The sequence below is a fragment of the Mesoplodon densirostris genome, chromosome 4 (genome assembly GCF_025265405.1).
Source record: "Mesoplodon densirostris isolate mMesDen1 chromosome 4, mMesDen1 primary haplotype, whole genome shotgun sequence".
In the NCBI taxonomy this organism is placed as follows: Eukaryota; Metazoa; Chordata; class Mammalia; order Artiodactyla; family Ziphiidae; genus Mesoplodon; species Mesoplodon densirostris.
The window spans coordinates 172,074,838-172,095,952 of NC_082664.1; the positions used below are offsets into that span (position 1 = coordinate 172,074,838).

General features: G+C 38.9%; 1 protein-coding gene across 2 annotated transcripts in view; it reads left to right on the forward strand.

Annotated features, from left to right (window-relative positions):
- Positions 1 to 21,115, forward strand: part of ARMC3 (armadillo repeat containing 3) — a 92,053-nt gene that overhangs the window by 41,013 nt on the left and 29,925 nt on the right. The window lies entirely within an intron of this gene.

Below are 21,115 nucleotides of genomic sequence, written 5' to 3' on the forward strand. Positions count from 1 at the left end.
CTGGCTTACATCGTTTTATATAAAATCATAGAAAATTAGGATGGTAAGTAGTTCTAAAAGAAGCTGCCTTCAGATCTTCTCTCTCAATTACCTAGTTATGAGATTTTTGTCTTCTGCCAGTATGGTTCCATTTTGTCAACACAGGGAGGCCACTTAGGACTAAATGCTGCCTGACTTTTCCTCTATGACAATCAACCTTATTTTTGTAATTTAATTTTACTTTTTATAAATTTGAATTGCTGTTATTTCTATAACCTATTATGTACCGTACATTGTGATTTCTTTTTTCCAACTTATGTTTGGTGAAGGAAATGGGACATGAATGAAAGTGTTTTATGGATTTTTTTTGAGGTCTATATAGTTTTTACTTTGGACTTTTTGAGCTAAAAGATACTGAAAATTAATGGTTTTGAGGAGGAAATAGAGTCAGATTTGACCTGTTTGTGCCAAATGCTGAAAACTGGGGTTGAAAAAGATTTTATAGTCAATCAAAAGGAATGAACACAAACAAGCCCCATTGTCGATCCTTCTAGGGTGGTACTTACTGAAGCTAACCACAGCAGAAGAGACAACAAAGATGATTGGTTATTTGTAGTAAAAAAATGTTTCCTACTCAGATCATTTTTAAAAAAATTATCTTAAACTCGGCATTGGTGAGTGTTTCCAGTATCGATTTTTAGAAGCAGTCCATTTCATCAGCTTTCCTAGCAAAGTGCTAGCTATAGGAGCAAGGCTGAGTCCCTGCCTCTGCTGCTGGGGGGCTGGAGCTCGGGGTTAGAAATAGTTAGAAGTTGCTTTTCCACCACACCTAAGTAGTAAGAGAAGAAGGCAAAAACCCAGAGCTATTGTCTTCCAGGTGCATTTGGTAGCTGTTTGGATACCTGATAATTGCTAGCCTTTTTCTTTTTTTTTTTTAAGATGCAGTTAAGCCCTGAGAATTCTAATTTTGTTTGTTAAAATGTAACCCCTTCCCCTATACTTCTATCTCAAGTGCCTAAAATGGATTTCTAATTCTTACACTCAGGGTACCTTCTGGAGCTGGAGACTCATTTCATGAACTGAGTAATAACTGGCATGTTATGACAACATATAATGCTGGTATAATTTCTTTTATGTAACTGAGTTTTGCTTGGAAAGTTGTGGGTAAATCAGAATTTTCTGAAGTAAAGAAAATAATCAACCAGAGGAAAGAGGAACATACTTTGCTGTGACTCTCTTTGCAAAACTGGCAAATGCTTTTTTAAGTCAAAGTATTTTTATAATCTAAAAACATAATTTTATAATATACATAAAATAATTTATAATCTAAAATACCTGGATTCAGATTTGCGCTCTTGCAAGAGAAAACACACCCAAATGAAATAAAATAGTACAATGATGAGAAATGTGGTAGCAATGATAAATAAATAAATAACCAGGCCATCCATACCCCTTTGTGGAAGATTTTCAACTTGAATTATAAGTACCTCTTTAATAGGTACCAAAAGATCTTGCCTAATTGTTATTTTCTGTGAATGAAGCTTCCTAGATAAAGTCTTTTAGATACTTGAAAATTTACTTCTATAATCAACAAAGCTTTTAAAAATTTGTAATGAGTTTGAATCAAAACTTTGCAGGAGTGGGGTATGGTTATCATTTTGAGTAAGTGGCTATTGTACGCTCCAGGGTGGTGTCATCAGGGCCCCTTAGGGAAGGTGGGTGCTTGCCTCCTCTCTGAGTATAGCCTCCAGGTGGGGTGCCTTTGGGGTTGGTGCATTTTATTGACTCCTACTGACAGGCTGGCAGTGTTAATATTCACTGCTGTCTGTAGATCTGATTGGCAGGCACAACCCTGCCAAGGTTCTCTTCAGATCCCTTCCCTTCTGTCAGCGAAAAGCTTGGATACCAGGTAACCAAGCTTTATCAAAGTTTACATAAAAGCAGTAAGGGAGGACCTGAGGCCACTGCTCTAAGGGGTGTTTTGGTCTTTACAGGCCATTTCTTTCTACCTTTCTTTTTTTTCTGATAGTTCTCATGTGTCTTCTGGATATGTGAAGTCTCCAGGTATTGAGTTATGGATAAGTGAAACTGTAGTTAAAAAAAATAATTTAACAAACACAAATCCTTTACTTACAAACAAGCCAATGTCAGAGAGTAAAATGATGAAGCGTAAAATAGATAATCAAGTATATTCTGAAAGTACATTCACCTCCCAGAAGTGTTCTCCTTTAGGCCTTTTGTATGACCATCCTCTCTGCGTGGAATGTTCTACTCCAGGATGCCCACCGCTCAGTCCCTCACCCCCTCAGGTCTGCCCAAATGTCCTCTCAAGGAGGCCTATGGTGACCACAGTGGTTACAACTGTACCTCCCACACACATACTCCATCCTCCTTTCCTACTGCCCTTTTCTCATAACCCTTATCATTTTCTTACATACCATACAGCTCACTCATTATGTCCTCTGACCAGCACCCAACACCTTTGTCTGTTTAATTCACGGACACACACCAAGCATCTAGAATAGTGCCCATCCCATAGCAGGCTTTCGGGGGGAAATACAACCAAAAGGAAAAGGACAGTGAAAAACAGAAGGTCTATCTGACAATGCCCATAACTTGGAACAGAAAGTGATCATCTGTATTGTGTTGTTTGTTTGTTTTCACATAATTTGGATCACAAACTGGAGAGCAACTTAGCTCTAAGAGTCTTCTAGCCATACTTTTCGTTCTTTATTATCTGCAGAAAAAGGTCACTCAAAGTGGACAAAAGGCAAAGAATAAGAAGAAGAATAACTATTTGAGGGTACAGGAAAAGAAGACAAGAATAGCCAGATTCACTTATTTAAAGTGACAGGGGAAAAACAAGTAATATCATTTTTAAGTGAATAAGTAAAAAGTGAGGTTAAAACAACCCCCATAGAAAGAAATAGATAAAAAAGGAAACCAAGGAGCAATAATGAATTTTAAATAAAAATGTAATCCAATTAGTTAATTTGGACACCATTATCTTTTTCGGTTCACTGTTAATCTTTCTGACAATTCTCAATTTATAATACTTTTTGGAAAGGAGAAAGTTGTTCGCTTTTGAAAGAAGTACTATTTCAGCTAAATTTCATGTTATATTTACCTTGTACTCTTTTATCCAAGTAGTCATATCAAAGTTTTATACTATTTATGCAATTACTGAGAGAATTTATTCTTGGTTCACATTTTCTGAGGGGCAGAGTCTACATATTATAAGCATATTTTAAACTATTAATTTATAACATCACTGCCATCTGTTGGATCTGATCAGAATTAGAGTTTTTAAGTTATTCCAAGGATGAAAAGAATTCAATGCTTTTCATTCCCCAATGCCAACACTAACTAAATTTTGGCTATTGGTAAACAATGAAAAGATTAGAAAATAGTATGACTGTTGACTAGATATTTTTCAAAACATACAATTATTTTAAGAAATAAAGCACAGTGAATAAAATTAAATTATATAAAGTAATAACTACAATTGACATGTATATACACTACTATATATAAAATAGATAACTAATGAGAACCTCCTGTATAGCACAGGGAACTCTACTCAACGCTTTGTGGTGACCTAAATGGGAAGGAAATCCAAAAAAGAGTGGATATATGTATATGTATAACTGATTCACTTTGCTGAACAGCAGAAACTAACACAACATTGTAAAGCAACTATACGCCCATAAAAATTAATAAAGAAAAAAAAGAAGTGGTGTGTGTGTGTGTATATATATATATATATATATATATAATGGAATACTACTCAGCCATAAAAAAGAATGAAATTTTGCCGTTTGCAGCAACATGGATGGACATGGAGAGCATTATGCTAAGTGAAATAAGTCAGACAGAGAAAGACAAATACTGTATGATATCACTCCTATGTGGAATCTAAAAAATACAACAGGCTAGTGAATAAAACAAAAAAGAAGCAGAGTTAAGCAGATTGACGGAGGAACCAAGATGGTGGAGTAGAAGGACGTGCTCTCACTCCCTCTTGCGAGAACACCAGAATCACAACTAGCTGCTGGACAATCATCAACAGGAAGACACTGGAACTCACCACAAAAGATACCCCACAACCAAAGACAAAGGAAAAGCCACAATGAGATGGTAGGAGGGGCGCAATCACAGTAAAATCAACTCCCATAATTGCTTGATGTGTAACTCACAAACTGGAGAACACTTATACCACAAAAGTCCACCCACTGGAGTGAAGGTTCTGAGCCCAACGTCAGGCTTCCCAACCTGGGGGTCCGGCAACGGGAGGAGGAATTCCTAGAGAATCAGACTTTGAGGCCTAGTAGGATTTCACTGCAGGACTTCAACGGGACTTGGGGAAACAGAGACTCCACTCTTGGAGGGCACACACAAAGTAGTGTGTGTATTGGGACCCAAGGGAAGGAGCACTGACCCCAGGGAAGACTGAACCAGACCTACCTACTAGTGTTGGAGGGTCTCCTGCAGAGGCAGGGGGTGGCTGTGGCTCACTGTGGGGACAAGGACACTGGCAGCAGAAGTTCTGGGAAGCACTCCTTGCCATGAGCCCTCCCACAGTCTGTCATTAGCCCCACGCAAGTGCCCAGGTAGGCTCCAGTGTTGGGTTGCCTCAGGCCAAGCAACCAACAGGGAGGGAACCCAGACCCAACCATCAGGAGACAAGCAGATTATAGTTTTACTGAGCTCTTCCCACCAGAGTAACAGTCAGCTCTACCCACCACCAGTCCCTCCCATCAGTAAATTTACACAAGCCTCTTAGGTAGCCTCATTCACCAGAGGGCAGACAGCAGAAGCAAGAAGAACTACAATCCTGCAGCCTGTGGAACAAAAACCACATTCACAGAAAGATAGACAAGATGAAAAGGCACAGAGCTATGTATCAGATGAAGGAACAAGATAAAACCCCAGATAAACAACTAAATGAAGTGCACATAGGCAACCTTCCAGAAAAAGAATTCAGAATAATGATAGTGAAGATGATCCAGGACCTCGGAAAAAGAATGGAGGCAAAGATCGAGAAGATGCAAGAAATGTTTAACAAAGACCTAGAAGAATTAAAGAATAAACAAACAGAGATGAACAATACAATAACTGAAATGAAAACTACACTAGAAGGAACCAATAGCAGAATAACTGAGGCAGAAGAACAGATAAGTGACCTGGAAGACAGAATGGTGGAATTCAATGCTGCAGAATAGAATGAAAAGAAATGAAGACAGCCTAAGAGACCTCTGGGACAACATTAAATGCAACAACATTTTCATTGTAGGGGTCCCAGAAGGAGAAGAGAGAGAGAAAGGACCTGAGAAAATATTTGAAGAGATTACAGTCGAAAATTTCTCTAACATGGGAAAGGAAATAGCCACCCAAGTCCAGGAAGCACAGTGAGTCCCATACAGGATAAAACCAAGGAGAAACACACCGAGACACATAGTAAACAAACTGGCAAAAATTAAAGACAAAGAAAAATTATTGAAAGTAGCAAGGGAAAAATGACCAATAACATACAAGGGAACTCCCATAAGGTTAACAGCTGATTTCTCAGCAGAAACTCTACAAGCCAGAAGGGAGTAGCATGATATACTTAAAGTGATGAAAGGGAAGAACCTACACCAAGATTACTCTACCCAGCAAGTATCTCATTCAGATTCGATGGAGAAATCAAAAGCTTTACAGACAAGCAAAAGCTAAGAGAATTCAGCACCACCAAACCAGCTCTACAACAAATGCTAAAGTAACTTCTCTAAGTGGGAAACACAAGAGAAGAAAAGGACCTACAAAAACAAACCCAAAACGATTAAGAAAATGGTCACAGAAACATACATATCTATAATTACCTTAAACGTGAATGGATTAAATGCTCCAACCAAAAGACACAGGCTTGCTAAATGGATACAAAAACAAGTCCCATATATATGCTGTCTACAAGTGACCCACTTAAGACCTAGAGACACACACAGACTGAAAGTGAGGGGATGGAAAAAGATATTCCATGCAAATGGAAATCAAAAGAAAGCTGGAGTAGCAATACTCATATCAGATAAAATAGACTTTAAACTAAAGAATGTTACAAGAGACAAGGAAGGACACTACATAATGATTAAGGGATCAATCCATGAAGAAGATATAACAATTATAAATATATATGCACCCAACATAGGAGCACCTCAATACATAAGGCAACTGCTAACAGCTATAAAAAAGGAAATCAACAGTAACACTATAACAGTGGGGGACTTCAACACCTCACTTACACCAATGGACAGGTCATCCAGACAGAAAATTAATAAGGAAACACAAGCTTTAAACGACACAACAGACCAGATAAATTTAATTGATATTTATAGGACATTCCATCCAAAAACAGCAGATTACACTTTCTTCTCAAGTGTGCACAGAACATTCTCCAGGATAGATCACATCTTGGGTCACATATTAAGCCTCAGTAAATTTAAGAAAATTGAAATCATATCAAGCATCTTTTCTGACCACAACTCTATGAGATTAGAAATGAATTACAAGGAAAAAAACATAAAAAACACAAACACATGGAGGCTAAAGAATACATTACTAAATAACCAAGATATCACTGAAGAAATCAAAGAGGAAATCAAAAAATACCTAGAGACAAATGACAATGAAAACACGACAATCCAAAACCTATGGGATGCAGCAAAAGCAGTTCTAAGAGGGAAGTTTATAGCTATACAAGCCTACCTCAAGAAACAAGAAAAATCTCAAGTAAACAATCTAACCTTACACCTGAAGGAACTAGAGAAAGAAGAACAAACAAAACCCAAAGTTAGCAGAAGGAAAGAAATCATAAAGATCAGAGCAGAAATAAATGAAATAGAAACAAAGAAAAAAATAGCAAAGATCAATAAAACGAAAAGCTGGTTCTTTGAGAAGATAAACAAAATTGATAAACCATTAGCCAGACTCATCAAGAAAAAGAGGGAGAGGACTCAAGTCAATAAAATTAGAAATGAAAAAGGAGAAGTTACAACAGACACCGCAGATATACAAAGCATCCTAAGAGACTACTACAAGGAACTCTATGCCAATACAATGGACAACCTGGAAGAAATGGACAAATTCTTAGAAAGGTATAACCTTCCAAGACTGAACCAGGAAGAAACAGAAAATATGAACAGACCAATCACAAGTAATGAAATTGAAACTGTGATTAAAAATCTTCCAACAGGGCTTCCCTGGTGGCGCAGTGGTTGAGAGTCCGCCTGCCGATGCAGGAGACACGGGTTCGTGCCCCGGTCCGGGAAGATCCCACATGCTGCGGAGTGGCTGGGCCCGTGAGCCATGGCCACTGAGCCTGTGCATCCAGAGCTTGTGCTCCGCAACAGGAGAGGCCACAACAGTGAGAGGTCCGTGTACCGCAAGAAAAAAAAAATCTTCCAAAAGGGCTTCCCTGGTGGCACAGTGGTTGAGAGTCCACCTGACAATGCAGGGGACATGGGTTCGGGCCCTGGTCCGGGAAGATCCCACATGCTGTGGAGCAGCTGAGGGCCCGTTAGCCATGGCTGCTGAGCCTGCGCATCGGGAACCTGTGCTCCGCAACGGGAGAGGCCACAACAGTGAGAGGCCTGCATACCAGAAAAAAAAAAAAATCTTCCAACAAACAAAAGTCCAGGACCAGATGGCTTCACAGGTGAATTCTATCAAACTTTCAGAGAAGAACGAACACCCATCCTTCTCAAACTCTTCAAAAAATTCCAGAGGAAGGAACACTCCAAACTCATTCTATGAGGCCACCATCACCCTGATACCAAAACCAGACAAAGATACTACAAAAAAAGAAATTTACAGACCAATATCACTGATGAATATAGATGCAAAAATCCTCAACAAAATACTAGCAAACAGAATCCAACAACACATTCAAAGGATCATACACCATGATCAAGTGGGATTTATCCCAGGGATGCAAGGATTCTTCAATATACGCAAATCAATCAGTGTGATACACCATATTAACAAACTGAAGAATAAAAACCATATGATCATCTCAATAGATGCAGAAAAAGCTTTTGACAAAATTCAACACCCATTTATGATAAAAACTCTCCAGAAAGTGGGCATAGGGGGAACCTACCGTAACATAATAAAGGCCATATATGACAAACCCATCGCAAACATCATTCTCAATGGTGAAAAAACGAAAGCATTTCCTCTAAGATCAGGAGCAAGACATGGATGTCGACTCTCACCACTGTTATTCAACATAGTTTTGGAAGTCCTAGCCACGGCAATCAGAGAAGAAAAAGAAATAAAAGGAATACAAATTGGAAAAGAAGAAGTAAAACTGTCACTGTTTGCAGGTGACATGATACTATACATAGAGAATCCTAAAGATGCCACCAGAAAACTACTAGAGCTAATCAATGAATTTGGTGAAGTTGCAGGATACAAAATTAATGCACAGAAATCTCTTGCATTCCTATACACTAATGATGAAAAATCTGAAAGAGAAATTAAGGAAACACTCCCATTTACCATTGCAACAAAAAGAATAAAATATCTAGGAATAAACCTACCTAGGGAGACAAAAGACCTGTATGCAGAAGACGATAAGACACTGATGAAAGAAATTAAAGATGATACCAACAGATGGAGAGATATACCATGTTCTTGGATTGGAAGAATCAATATTGTGAAAATGACTATACTACCCAAAGCAATCTACAGATTCAATGCAGTCCCTATCAAATTACTAATGGCATTTTTTAGGGAACTAGAACAAATAATCTTAAAATTTGTATGGAGAAACAAAAGACCCCGAATAGCCAAAGCGGTCTTGAGGGAAAAAAACGGAGCTGGAGGAATCAGACTCCCTGACTTCAGACTACACTACAGAGCTACAGTGATCAAGACAATATGTTACTGGCATAAAAACAGAAACACAGATCAATGGAATAAGATAGAAAGCCCAGAGATAAACCCACGCAGCTATGGTCAACTAATCTATGACAAAGGAGGCGAGGATATACAATGGAGAAAAGACAGTCTCTTCAATAAGTGGTGCTGGCAAAACTGGACAGCTACATGTAAAAGAATGAAATTAGAACACTCCCTAACACCATACACAAAAATAAACTCAAAATGGATTCAAAACCTAAATGTAAGACTGGACACTATAAAACCCTTAGAGGAAAACACAGCAAGAACACCCTGTGACATAAATCACAGCAAGATCTTTTTTGATCCACCTCCTAGAGTAATGGAAATAAAAACAAACAAACAAAAAGGGACCTAATGAAACTTAAAAGCTTTTGCACAGCAAAGGAAACTACAAACAAGATGAAATGGGAGAATATATTTGCAAACGAATCAATGGAGAAAGGATTAATCTCAAAAATATATAAACAGCTCATGCAGCTCAATATTAAAGAAACAAAAAACCCAATCCAAAAATGGGCAGAAGACCTAAATAGACATTTCTCCAAAGAAGACATACAGATGGCCAAGAGGCACATGAAAAGCTGCTCAACATCACTATTAGAGAAATGCAAATCAAAACTACAATGAGGTATCACCTCACACCAGTTAGAATGGGCACCATCAGAAAATCTACAAACAACAAATGCTGGAGAGGGTGTGGAGAAAAGGGAACCCTCTTGCACTGTTGGTGGGAATGTAAATGGATACAGCCACTACGGAGAACAGTACGGAGGTTCCTTAAAAAACTAAAAATAGAATTACCATATGATCCAGCAATCCCACTACTGCACATATACCCAGAGAAAACCATAATTCAAAACGACACATGCACCCCTATGTTCATTGCAGCACTATTTACAATAGCCAGGTCATGGAAGCAACCTAAATGCCCATCGACAGGTGAATGGATAAAGAAGATGTGGTACATATATACATACAATGGAATATTACTCAGCCATAAAAAGGAACGAAATTGAGACGTGGATAGATCTAGAGACTGTCATACAGAGTGAAGTAAATCAGAAAGAGAAAAACAAATATCGTATATTAACACATGTACGTGGAACCTAGAAAAATGGTACAGATGGGGCTTCCCTGGTGGCACAGTGGTTGAGAGTCCGCCTGCCGATGCAGGGGACGCAGGTTCGTGCCCTGGTCCGGGAGGATCCCATATGCCGCAGAGCGGCTGGGCCCGTGAGCCATGGCCACTGAGCCTGCACGTCCGGAGCCTGTGCTCCACGACGGGAGAGGCCACAACAGTACAGCAAAAAAAAAAAAAAAAAAATGGTACAGATGAACCAGTTTGCAGGGCAGAAGTTGAGACACAGATGTAGAGAACAAACGTATGGACACCAAGGGGGGAAAGCCGCAGGGGGGTGGGGATGGTGGTGTGCTGAATTGGGCAACTGGGACTGACATGTATACACTGATGTGTATAAAATTGATGACTAATAAGAACCTGCTGTATAAAAAAATAAATAAATAAAATTTTTAATACAAAAAATATTAAGAAAAAAAAGCAGATTCACAGATAAAAAGAACAAACTAGTGGTTACCACCTGTGGGCGTGGGCAATATAGGGGTGGGGAAAAAAGGGTTATCATGGGTTTATATGAAGTCACGTGTGTGAAACTTTTGGAAATTGTAAAGCACTATATAAGAATTTTTAAATCTTTCATTCAATAAATAATTATTTACAATACAATTATTTTAATACCTATAGAGAAGTAAGTCAAAACTGTGATTTTGATATAGAAAGTAATCAGGTCTCTGCTGTCTACACATAGATCATACTAACTAACTCTCATTCTTCATACTTACTTCATGTTCTCTCCATAAAGAACTGGGCGATTTCCTTAAATCTGAGAGACCTTGTTATCTTCTCTTTCTTATTTTTTTATTTGTTGTTTTTAATACCCCTTCTTGACTTCCCACAACAGCAGTGACTCAAGGAAGTTTTAAATGGCAGCACATATAGTGGTTACTTAAAAAAAAATTTTTTTTTGATTGATTGCTGGGCCACCACTTGCTTCCACAATACCAGAGACAAAGAACTCTTCCCTAGGGATCATCCTGCCATCATGTAACCTACAGTCAGGACCACAATAAAGGAAATGAGGGAGATGAGTAAGGATTACGCTCCAAGGGGACTCCAGAAAGAGACAGAATGCCCCCAAATTATATGGATGTGCATTTTGAGTGCTTTGGGAACTTTTCAGCGTCCTCATTCTACATGGATGACGTGTCATTTTGTATTATCAGTATTAATATTTCTCTTCACTAACATAGAAATAAAGCATTGACCAAATAATTTTAATACCTAGTAGAATTATTCATGGGGTACTATGCCTAAGAAAGCCATGTAATGTGTAGAGAAAATTTTTGAAAGATATTCCACATACAGAACTTTAAGAAAAGACAGCACTTCATTTATTCAGTGACCCAACTCCCTATCCATTCAGTATTGTTAGGGAAGGGCCTGACCTTGAGTGATTTCTTGGAATGTTAAAACTCTCTAGTGTGCATACAAAGCACTTTTCAAAGCTTCTTTAAATTCCCACCCCATTAAACAGAGTTAGTGGAAGTTAGTATACATGTATATTTATTTTTACAAATATTTTAATTTCTTTTATTCTGTAGACTTAAGTATAGACTAGTGCCATTCCTTAAAATTGCCTATATTTTCTTGTGTACTTGAGGCTGTAGTGCAGTGAATGATGATGGTCATTTTGAAGGAGGGAAAAAACCACCTCTCAAAGCTGGCAAAACATCACAAGATTCACTTCCGCATCTCCGTTCCTCTACAGGAAGAGATGGGATACATACCTCCCAGATGGCTACAGATGTGTACCATCACCATTTGAGAATAAACTTTAACATCCGTTCTAGATCATACTTGGCCAATATGCACAGATTCACTTAGAATAAGTGATCTTGTCGCTTACAGTACTTTATTTTTATCAAAGAAACATTGACCATAGAAATAATCCACTGTGATTTACAACATTAAAATGCAGTCTCGGGAAAAATGCAAACTCATGTTACAGACGTGATGTATGGGTTGGACTTGATAACGCTAAAGTTCTGTGGTTATTGTCTTTGTTAGGGTTTTTCACAGGGAAAATGTTTTCAGAGTTCCATATTCCTTCTAACAGTGGAGGAACTGTGTCTTCATACTGACCCCTAGTGGCAGTTTAGGAAGCAGTTGGGGGAGGGGCAAAAAAGGTAATAGAAGGTTTGCTCTGTATTTTAGTGAAAACGCACACTAATTTAATTTGAAATACTCTTCAATGTGTCTAAAATAATATTTTAAAACATTACTGAAAGATTGTGATCTGGAAAGCATTCCATTGTGGTGCTTTTAAAGAGATAGTATTCTACTGCTAACTGTGTGTTAACAGATGCTTGTCTTCGTCTCTTTTTAAGGTGAAGTCATTTCAGAATATTTTGACACATTAATTGTCCTGGTGACTGAATATCGGCTGTGCTATATAGCCATATAGGATAAATATAATACACTTAACCGACATAAATTAATCTTGTTGTTAGGTATTTACTCTAGAGTTGAATTTTTGCTCTTGACTTTACATAATAGAAAAGATTATTTTGTTTTAAAATTCTGACATATCACTTTGTCAGATGCTACCTCCTTTGAATTAGAATGCTCACAAAATGAGAATCCTGAAAGAAAACTTGAGTTAGTTTCCTTTTAGAAAGTTCAGTTTTGTAGTAAGGATGTTTCAAACTTTTGTATTCAGGATGATACCTCAAAGAACTTTATTTAAAGTGTTCTTCACTATTTTAAAAGCCTTCTGAGTTAATAGATAAAATAGATGGGAAGCATCTTCGTGGTAAATTTAAGGATTATTCTTGCCTTACTTCCATCCAGGTTTACTGAGTGGATACTTTCCGTTTCTACCCCCCTTACTGCCTAGATTCCTTCTCTGCTGTGTGTTGATAGATGCCTCTGATTTGAAGGAATATATAGAATGAAATGCTGGATTCTGCAATAAAAACAAGTTGACTCCATACCCCCATCTTGTGTCATCTGATGCCCAGTCGACCTTCACAAACAGTTGGAATTTTGTTGGCTACAAGTTTTGTGAGGCTAGGTGAACCCCATGAGATGTTCATTTAGAAACTTATCTATGCTGCTTTTATTACCTAGAGAGCAGAGACTAACATTTGCATAACCTTATTTTAAATTTGCTGCTACATCCTTCAGGTTTAATTTCCACGGTTACTGATTTTAAGAGGAAATTATCAAACAGTTTGGATACCTTTATATTGTGTGATTTTTCTCTTAAAATTTGAAGCAGTGTTTAAAGCCTACATAAATTCCATTTTTACTCGTCTTTGACTTTTCAATATTAATCCTTTTCCTTGGTTTTTCTTCCCTCTGAAAATGGCCTTTATTACTCATTTGTTGCCTAAACAAAGAGACTTGGGTGGGATGCTTGAGGAAACTGCTTCTGCTCTAGCCCTGCAGGGGTTGGAGATTTGACTGTCTAGCTGAAAAGTTGTCTGAAAATGAAAATTTCATACACACACGCAAATTTGGATATAGGATCCTGTTTTCCCATGATCCAAGAAATGGAGACAGGATATAGGAAAATCTCTGCCCCTGTGGCTCACTGAGTATGCGTGGATGATGGTGATGATGATGTTGATAGTGATGGTGAAGATGATGATGATGATAGTGATGATGATGATGATGATACCTGGCCTGTGTGGCCAGGCGTTGGGCTGAGTACTCCAAATGGAATGTATCACTAAATCCTTGAAGCAGTCCTGTGAGGTAGGGAATATTATCATCACATCCATTCTGCAGATGAGGAAATATAGGCGCCGTCTTTGCTCAAGTTCACAGAGGTGGGATGGACACTTCACACCGAGGCAGTCGGCTGTGTACATCCAGAGGGAGCTCGTGACTTTTCTCTCTCTCTGCCTCTTGCTCACTATCTCTGCGACTTCGAACTTCTCCAAATCTTCCAACGAAATGTTTCCCTTTGCCTTCCTGGTCTTTTTGGATTCTTCCAGACTGCAAGCACCTTTGGAGAACTGAATTTCCATCCCCTCCTTTCCTTCCTTCCTCCTTCCTCCTTTCTTCCAGGTTCCTTTCCATGTTTTCCCTTCTCTTCCTCCTCTTCCTTATATTCTCTTTATAAGAGAATGAGAAAGAGGAAAAAATGTATTCAGTGGTTAGTAAGAATTTCTCACTATGCTATACAACAAAATGGTCTCCCTTATTTCTCATTCCCTGAGGAATGATGAAGTGAACCAAATAGATTCTGGTTCTTTTTTTTCTAGAAAATACAGTACTTTTTAAAGCTTAAGAGACTGGTAATTATAAAAAAGATAGTGAACTAATAGTCAGATCATCATGGTTTTAATTCTGTGTCTGTTGACTGACTTGCTTCCTGAGCAAGTCTTATTCTGACTATATATTATCTTTCTTAACTCTAAAAAAAGTGAATCTGGATTACCTATTATATTTTGTGTGTCTAAGCGATTACCCTTGACCCAGGATCACAGGGAGCCTGGAACATACCTTTCACTAGGAACTAGATGGGGTCTCTCTTTACCATTTTTGTCATTTTATCCCAGAGGCTAAGGAAGTTATTATCTGTGAATTTCGGTTTCTTTTGTAACTATTTCACAGTTACTTGGGTGTTCTTTATGTGCCAGGTACTGCTCTAGGCTGTAGGGATCGTGACAATGGTTCCACGAAACTGCTTTCATGAAGTCTACAGTTTGGACAGGGAGACAGACAACACACGAGTAATTTTAAGGTAATTTCAGAAGTGATAACGGTATAGATGAAATAAAACAGCACGAAGTCATAGAGAGGGGCATGCATGACACCAGTGTTGTGAAAGGGGTCACAGGAGTGACACAGCTCATCAATGACCGTCTCTCTGACGCCCTCTCTGACATCAGAGCTGATGAGATGAGCGTAGTCCTGGCAAGGGCCGGGGGTTTTATGTGCCATCACACGAGAGATTTCAGCGTCCTTATTTTTTTTAGTTAAGAAAATCAACAACGTGGTATCTCTAATTACTTTGGGATTGTGGCCCTTGTCATATCCAGTTATGTAAATAGATGGCTTTCCAGGCTAAACAGAAACATTTGGTAACTGCAGAAGCCATTTATTATGAATGTTCTAACACCTTGACCATTATTCCTATTTTATCAGGAGACAAGTCAGCCATGTAAAATGAAGACAGTTGTTCTTTCCTGATGGCAGCTAGTTAATTATTGGCAGGCATTCCAGCTTTTTGAAACAGAAGGTGGCATGTATGGAAGTGAAGTATCGTGACTGAACAGATAGGTCAGTAAGGATTCCATGTCACTTGTAAGAAAATTACATTTGATTTCCCTGCACCTTGACTGACTGCCTCGTAATTGGTAACAAAACCCCGCATGCTCTCTGTGGAGGTGCTGGGTTGGCGTGTGCTCATCTCTTTGCAATTAGCAGTTTTCTCTTGAAAAATCATGATGTCACAGCAACTGTAGCATAAAAGCATGTTCTGGAAGTTCCCAAATCATACCTGCTAGGACACATCAATATGATGGAAACAATTTGGTTTCACATACTTTAAAATATTTTTTTTGCATTTTTTTTCTTATTTTGCTATAGGATGCAAAATTTCCCACATCTGTTTCTATGTCTGGGTTTCACTTTAATAATAGTGTTACTTTACACTCTTCATTTTAAGCTTTTTGCCTGCAGCTAATTGTGATTCTCTCCCTTACTATGGATAAGCATCTTTAAATAATACTTTTTTTCAAAGGAGACAATACTCTTGGATACTTTTGTCAATCCTGGGGTTCAGCCAGAGTTGGGGGGCACATATATTAGTCTTCTGCAACTGTGGGGCTGCTGCGGGGTGATGGTTCTTTGGGACTCAGAAACTGATCAATTTAACAAACACCCTCGACTTCTCTTCTCGGGTCATTACCTTTGAAAAACTGGCTGGGATGAGAGTCAGGAATCCTGTTCACAGCATTCCAGATCTGGCTGTGATAACCAGGAGATCTGCTTATCATAACGGCCAGCACCCCACCCCCCTTGCACCTGTATAGACTCACTGGGAGCCTGCAATTAAACTCGCCAACACTGAGTCACTGCTGCATATGCACCTCTCTTCACCACTTGCAGCGTGTCTGCCACCAATATGTCTTCCTTGGTGTGACAAACCTCACGGAGACATATGAAAAGCCGTGCTGGTGGGAATGGTTGTAATCACTGTTAACAAACAAGGTTCTGATTGCCAATATTACCATCTGTTCAGCGGGTTCCACATATCCCCCTGTATATGGGCTCTGTTAAACAGATTTTCTGTGCGGCCCAAGGTCACCCTTGATTCATGTAACCAGCCTTTGCAGAGGAGTTAAATGTGAGTCTCCAAACAGCAGCAAGGATCAAAATCTGAGAGGTACCAAATCGTGTCCTCTGATGACACAACCCAAACTGTATTTGCAGAGAAAGAATATCCACATCCCTTGATACATGAGAGGGACAGATCCCAAAGACATTGTCTAAAGTGCGAGATTTCATCTATTAAACTTCATATAAAAATGACTTCATGGGGGGACTTCCTTGGTGGCGCAGTGGTTAAGAATCCACCTGCCAATGCAGGAGACACGGGTTCCATGGTCCGGGAAGATCCCACATGCCACGGAGCAACTAAGCCCGTGCGCCACAACTACTGAAGCCCGCGCGCCTGGAGTCCGTGCTCCACAACAAGAGAAGCCACCACAATGGGAAGCCCACGCACCGCAATGAAGAGTAACCCCTGTTCGCTGCAACTAGAGAAAGCCCGCGCGCAGCAACGAAGACCCAACACAGCCAAATAAATACATAAATAAACAGTTAAAAAGAAAATTACTTCACTATATAATCCAAGAAGCCTAGGCATGAGGAGGAAATAAACTACTTTTAAGAACAGCTATAAGTGATACAAGCGGAGATCCCCATATTGTTGGATCCCACCCCTTCTTGCAAACTTCACACTGAGCTAAGTACTTTTCCCTCTCCGCTTCTGGACGCCAGCAGAGGTTTTCATCACTCCCCTTGAGTTGATTCAAGTCAATTAAAATATATCGATCTTCTCGGCACTGGGGATATAAAAAGACTCACATGCTGCCTAAGAAGTAGGCACCAGGCGTAGACACGGCAGAAGAGGGGGTGATTAATAACGAGGGGCAGTGATGGACGTGGGTACTCACCCAGGAAGTGGTGAGTGAGCTGGCCTTGCGGGGTCCTCAGGCAGAGGTTCGGGAGGGATGTGGGGGCAAAGGGAGCACGAGTGCAAAGGCACACAGACATGAAATGGCACTGTACTTTCCGGGAAGCATAAATAGACGCTATTTGTGCAACTGAGTTTTTCCTTAGTGCTCTTAGTGCCCATGCTGCAACTGTGGGGCTTGGGGACTTAATATGAAAAACTATGTGCAGAATTCCTTTCCGTAACAGGTGCCGTAAAATAATATTTCGAGATTGTGACTCTTCTCTGTGAACACTTGTGCCAAAACCTCTGTTTTTAAAACAAAAGGAAATGTATACGTTTAGCAAACGAATGCTCTGAGGACATGTGAAGAAGAGACCTAACCTAGTTTTGGGGGTCAAGAAATGCTTCCTTGAGAAACAGACATTTGTGCCAAACTTGGCAAGATGAATGGGAATTATCCAGGGGAAGGGACGCCCGGGAGTGAGACCAGAGTGTGGGCACACACCGAGGTGAGACGGAGCCTGGCGTATGGCAGGTTGCCAGAAAGGCCTAGGACACGACAACAGGAAGAGGTGGCGGGGTGCACGGGCTGGTGAGGGAGGAGGGGTCAGCTCATGCTTAGCCTCAGAGGCCACGTGAGAAATTTGGGGCTTTATCCTGAGCAATGGCAAACCGTGGAAGTTTTAAGTAGGGGAGAAATAAGATTATTTTTTAAAAATCACTTAAGCTGTAAGATGGAGAAAGGATTGGAGGGGATGAGGGGAAACCTGTTAGGAGAGTACTTATGTCAATCCGCAAGATACAGGATGTTGAATTGGATTCAGTGGGAGAGATGGAGATGGAGAAAAGGAAGCGATCTGAGAAATAGGAGGAGAGAAATAGTCAGGACTTGGTAATAGATTGGATACACATGACATGTCGAACTTCACTTCTATTTACATATGTCAAATGACATAAACAGATGTTTTTATACATTCCCATATTTGGTTTGTAGTTTGGTTAATTTCTGTTTCAATTTACATTTTAAACTCTTAATTGATTAAACTCCAGCCGGATGGAGACTAATGATAGTAAATATCAGAAAATAGTTTCAGACTGTTGTGATGATATATGGCCCTGTAATTCTGGATATTGTAACAAAGCAGTCTGACTTCTGTCCTATTCATTTGGATAATGCTCTACCATCTAGGAGACTAAAATGTGTCTTAAAAATAGGACAGGCTTCAGCTTGTGTATATGTTAGACTTGGGGAAAAATAAGACAGAATGTCTTGGGTTTGAAAGCACAAAATTAATGCAATTCTTTTTTTTAAAAAAAGTACAAATTCTGCACTCTATTTCTATGACTGAAATTAGTTTTTCTTTTAAGTAAGACTAATAGCTTGATTTTTCGTATCATAAGTTAATCTCAATTATGCTTTTTGCACTTAGAGCTGCACATAGCAAATTATGGGCAGATATGCACATATAATATACGTTGCTCTCCCAGCTGTGCCTGTATGATTTGTCTTTCGGTGCTGGCAGTTATGTTCAATTTAGTAAAAGCTACTAATTCCACTGTGTACTAGAATTTTGGGTTTTTTTAAACAGCTAGGTTTTTATGTACTTCCCTTTACTGCCTCCATAAAGAGCAAAGAAAAAGCAGAAGGTAGAGTATAAATGAACCAGGGCCAGACATGCCTTCGTACAGGAGAAAGGGAGAAGCAAAATCCAAGCAGAAAGGCTGAGAGCAGAGACACACCTGATGAAAATCCCTGTGTCTCCATGACCCAGGTTTGTTTGTTTTTACATAAACTAGAGAAACTAAAACCATGGAGTACGATCCTACACACTTACTTATTAAATTTTCCCTAAACTCCCTGATACACACAAAAGATAAAGCCTTTCAGAATTTACTAGTATGCATTTACCTAAAGCATTTCTGGCTTCTATCATGGATGCCACTGAAATACCCCCATTGTGTGCTCTTTCTTTACTCTCCAAGATGTGTTAAAAAATGAACATTGTCAAAGATAAAAACCACTAAGTGACAAAGGAATCGTGCATTTTAGCCAAGGTGTGTTTATAATGATTAAAAAAACACAGAGTATTTGGTTTAAGGAACTGATTGCATCAAGCGCATGAAAAATAATTCAAAGGACAATTTTTTTGAGAAGGTTTAAGCTTATGTTAATTAATTAGAATATATGCATAATTAAAAATTCTTCCTGGTATTTTTTTTAATTCAGTGTTGAGTATGAGAAGTTCCTGGTGAACTAATATATTAGAGCCTTCAAATTTTCCCTTATTCATAAAATCAAATAACCACCGTGTCAGTTAATAATAGGAGAGAGACGTAAATGTGAGATTATCTTAAGAGTGTTTATTTTATCCTCTAGGAAAGGAAATTAAATGCTGTTCCTCAGGCTGCCATAGTGAGATGCAGGGCTTCCTCTCAATATTTTTCTTGGACTTCCTCCCAATTTTGGTCACATGTCATCTAACCAAATTTTAGTTTCAAGGGACACCATCCCAGAGAAAGACTAGGAGATGCCACAGAGGGTTAAATAGACGCCAGGAACTGGAGGAGGGGAAACACGGAACTGAGTGCTGACTTTAACTTGGTATCAATCAGTAGGGTGTGTTTTCTGGATGGATTTATATACACCGGGGGTAGGAGGTGCGTTCAAGGTCAACACCAAGAAGCCCTTTGTTCTCCAGAGATGTTGCCTCTAGTCATTCCGTTCCTGCCCAGTGGCTGCTGTTCAGTCTCCTTCAGAGCTGGTTTGTGCCTCATTCACAGCTTCCTTTCACCTAAAGCTAGCAGTCTCCTTATTGAGGTTGTGTTTGTATTCTCTCTGATGAATAATCGTGATACCTTCTGTTCTTGACACCGTCAGTTCTCCTTCACAACCAGCAAATTCAAGTGACAGAACCAAAGTGAACTCATCAGAATACAGTGATGGGCTAAACTACATAGCCTCACTTCTTTTTTTCAGTGTTGGTTATTACTGTGATCCTAAATTTTTTGAAAGTGGCAAATATAAACTGGAAAAAGATGTTCGTATTATTGAAGTCTCAAGTGTATTTTTATTGTCTTGATTAACTCTCTCTATGATGATTTAGATGGATTTTTAACATAATTTGGGGTTTTCCTTTAAAACCAGGATGCTCTATATATCTTACTGCTTGAAACATCTCTTACTTGAAGCAATTCCAAACATTAAAGAACATAATTAAATCAACTTCCACTCTTTAAAATGATCTCTTTTTAAAATTTTTACTATCTTATGAGCTTTTTGAGTGATAACAAAGCAAGGACTATAGAAAGTATAGTGTTTTTAAAAGGAGGTTTAGGATTTCTAATTGTGGGAAAACATTTTTATACCAGAAATAGGAAATTTAACAACTGAATATGCCTACGTTACTAAAATTATTCTTGTCAATATCGTGACTGTGATCTTGATATTTAATTTGTAAAAGCAACATCCACCCCCAAAATGATTTGCTGCCTTCAAACGTGCTAACATCTGCCTACAGTTAACAGCCTCACTTAAAAAGAGGGAAGATGAGCTGAAGAATTTTAAATTCCCATGTTCACTCATTCCTCCCATTTAAACCTTTGTTTTCTTACTGGTTAGGAATATTTTAATAGACTTTCTTTGAATAGAATTTCCTGGTCTTGTAAGTATCGCTGAGTTAAAAAATGAATAGCTGTAGTAGGGTTTCTAAGAAGCAGTCATGCATTTTCCTATAACCCAAAGCTGCAGACGTAGGAAAAGGATTATTTAAATTCATTCATAACCCCCCAGACTCCATGTAAATCCCCAGAGCCTCAATTCCAGGTTCATCACCCAGGTAAATTAATTTCTTTCTGAAATTGTCTTTAGGCACTCGTTTGTTTTATAAGCTTAGTTGTATGCTCCAAAGATCATTTCCTGAACA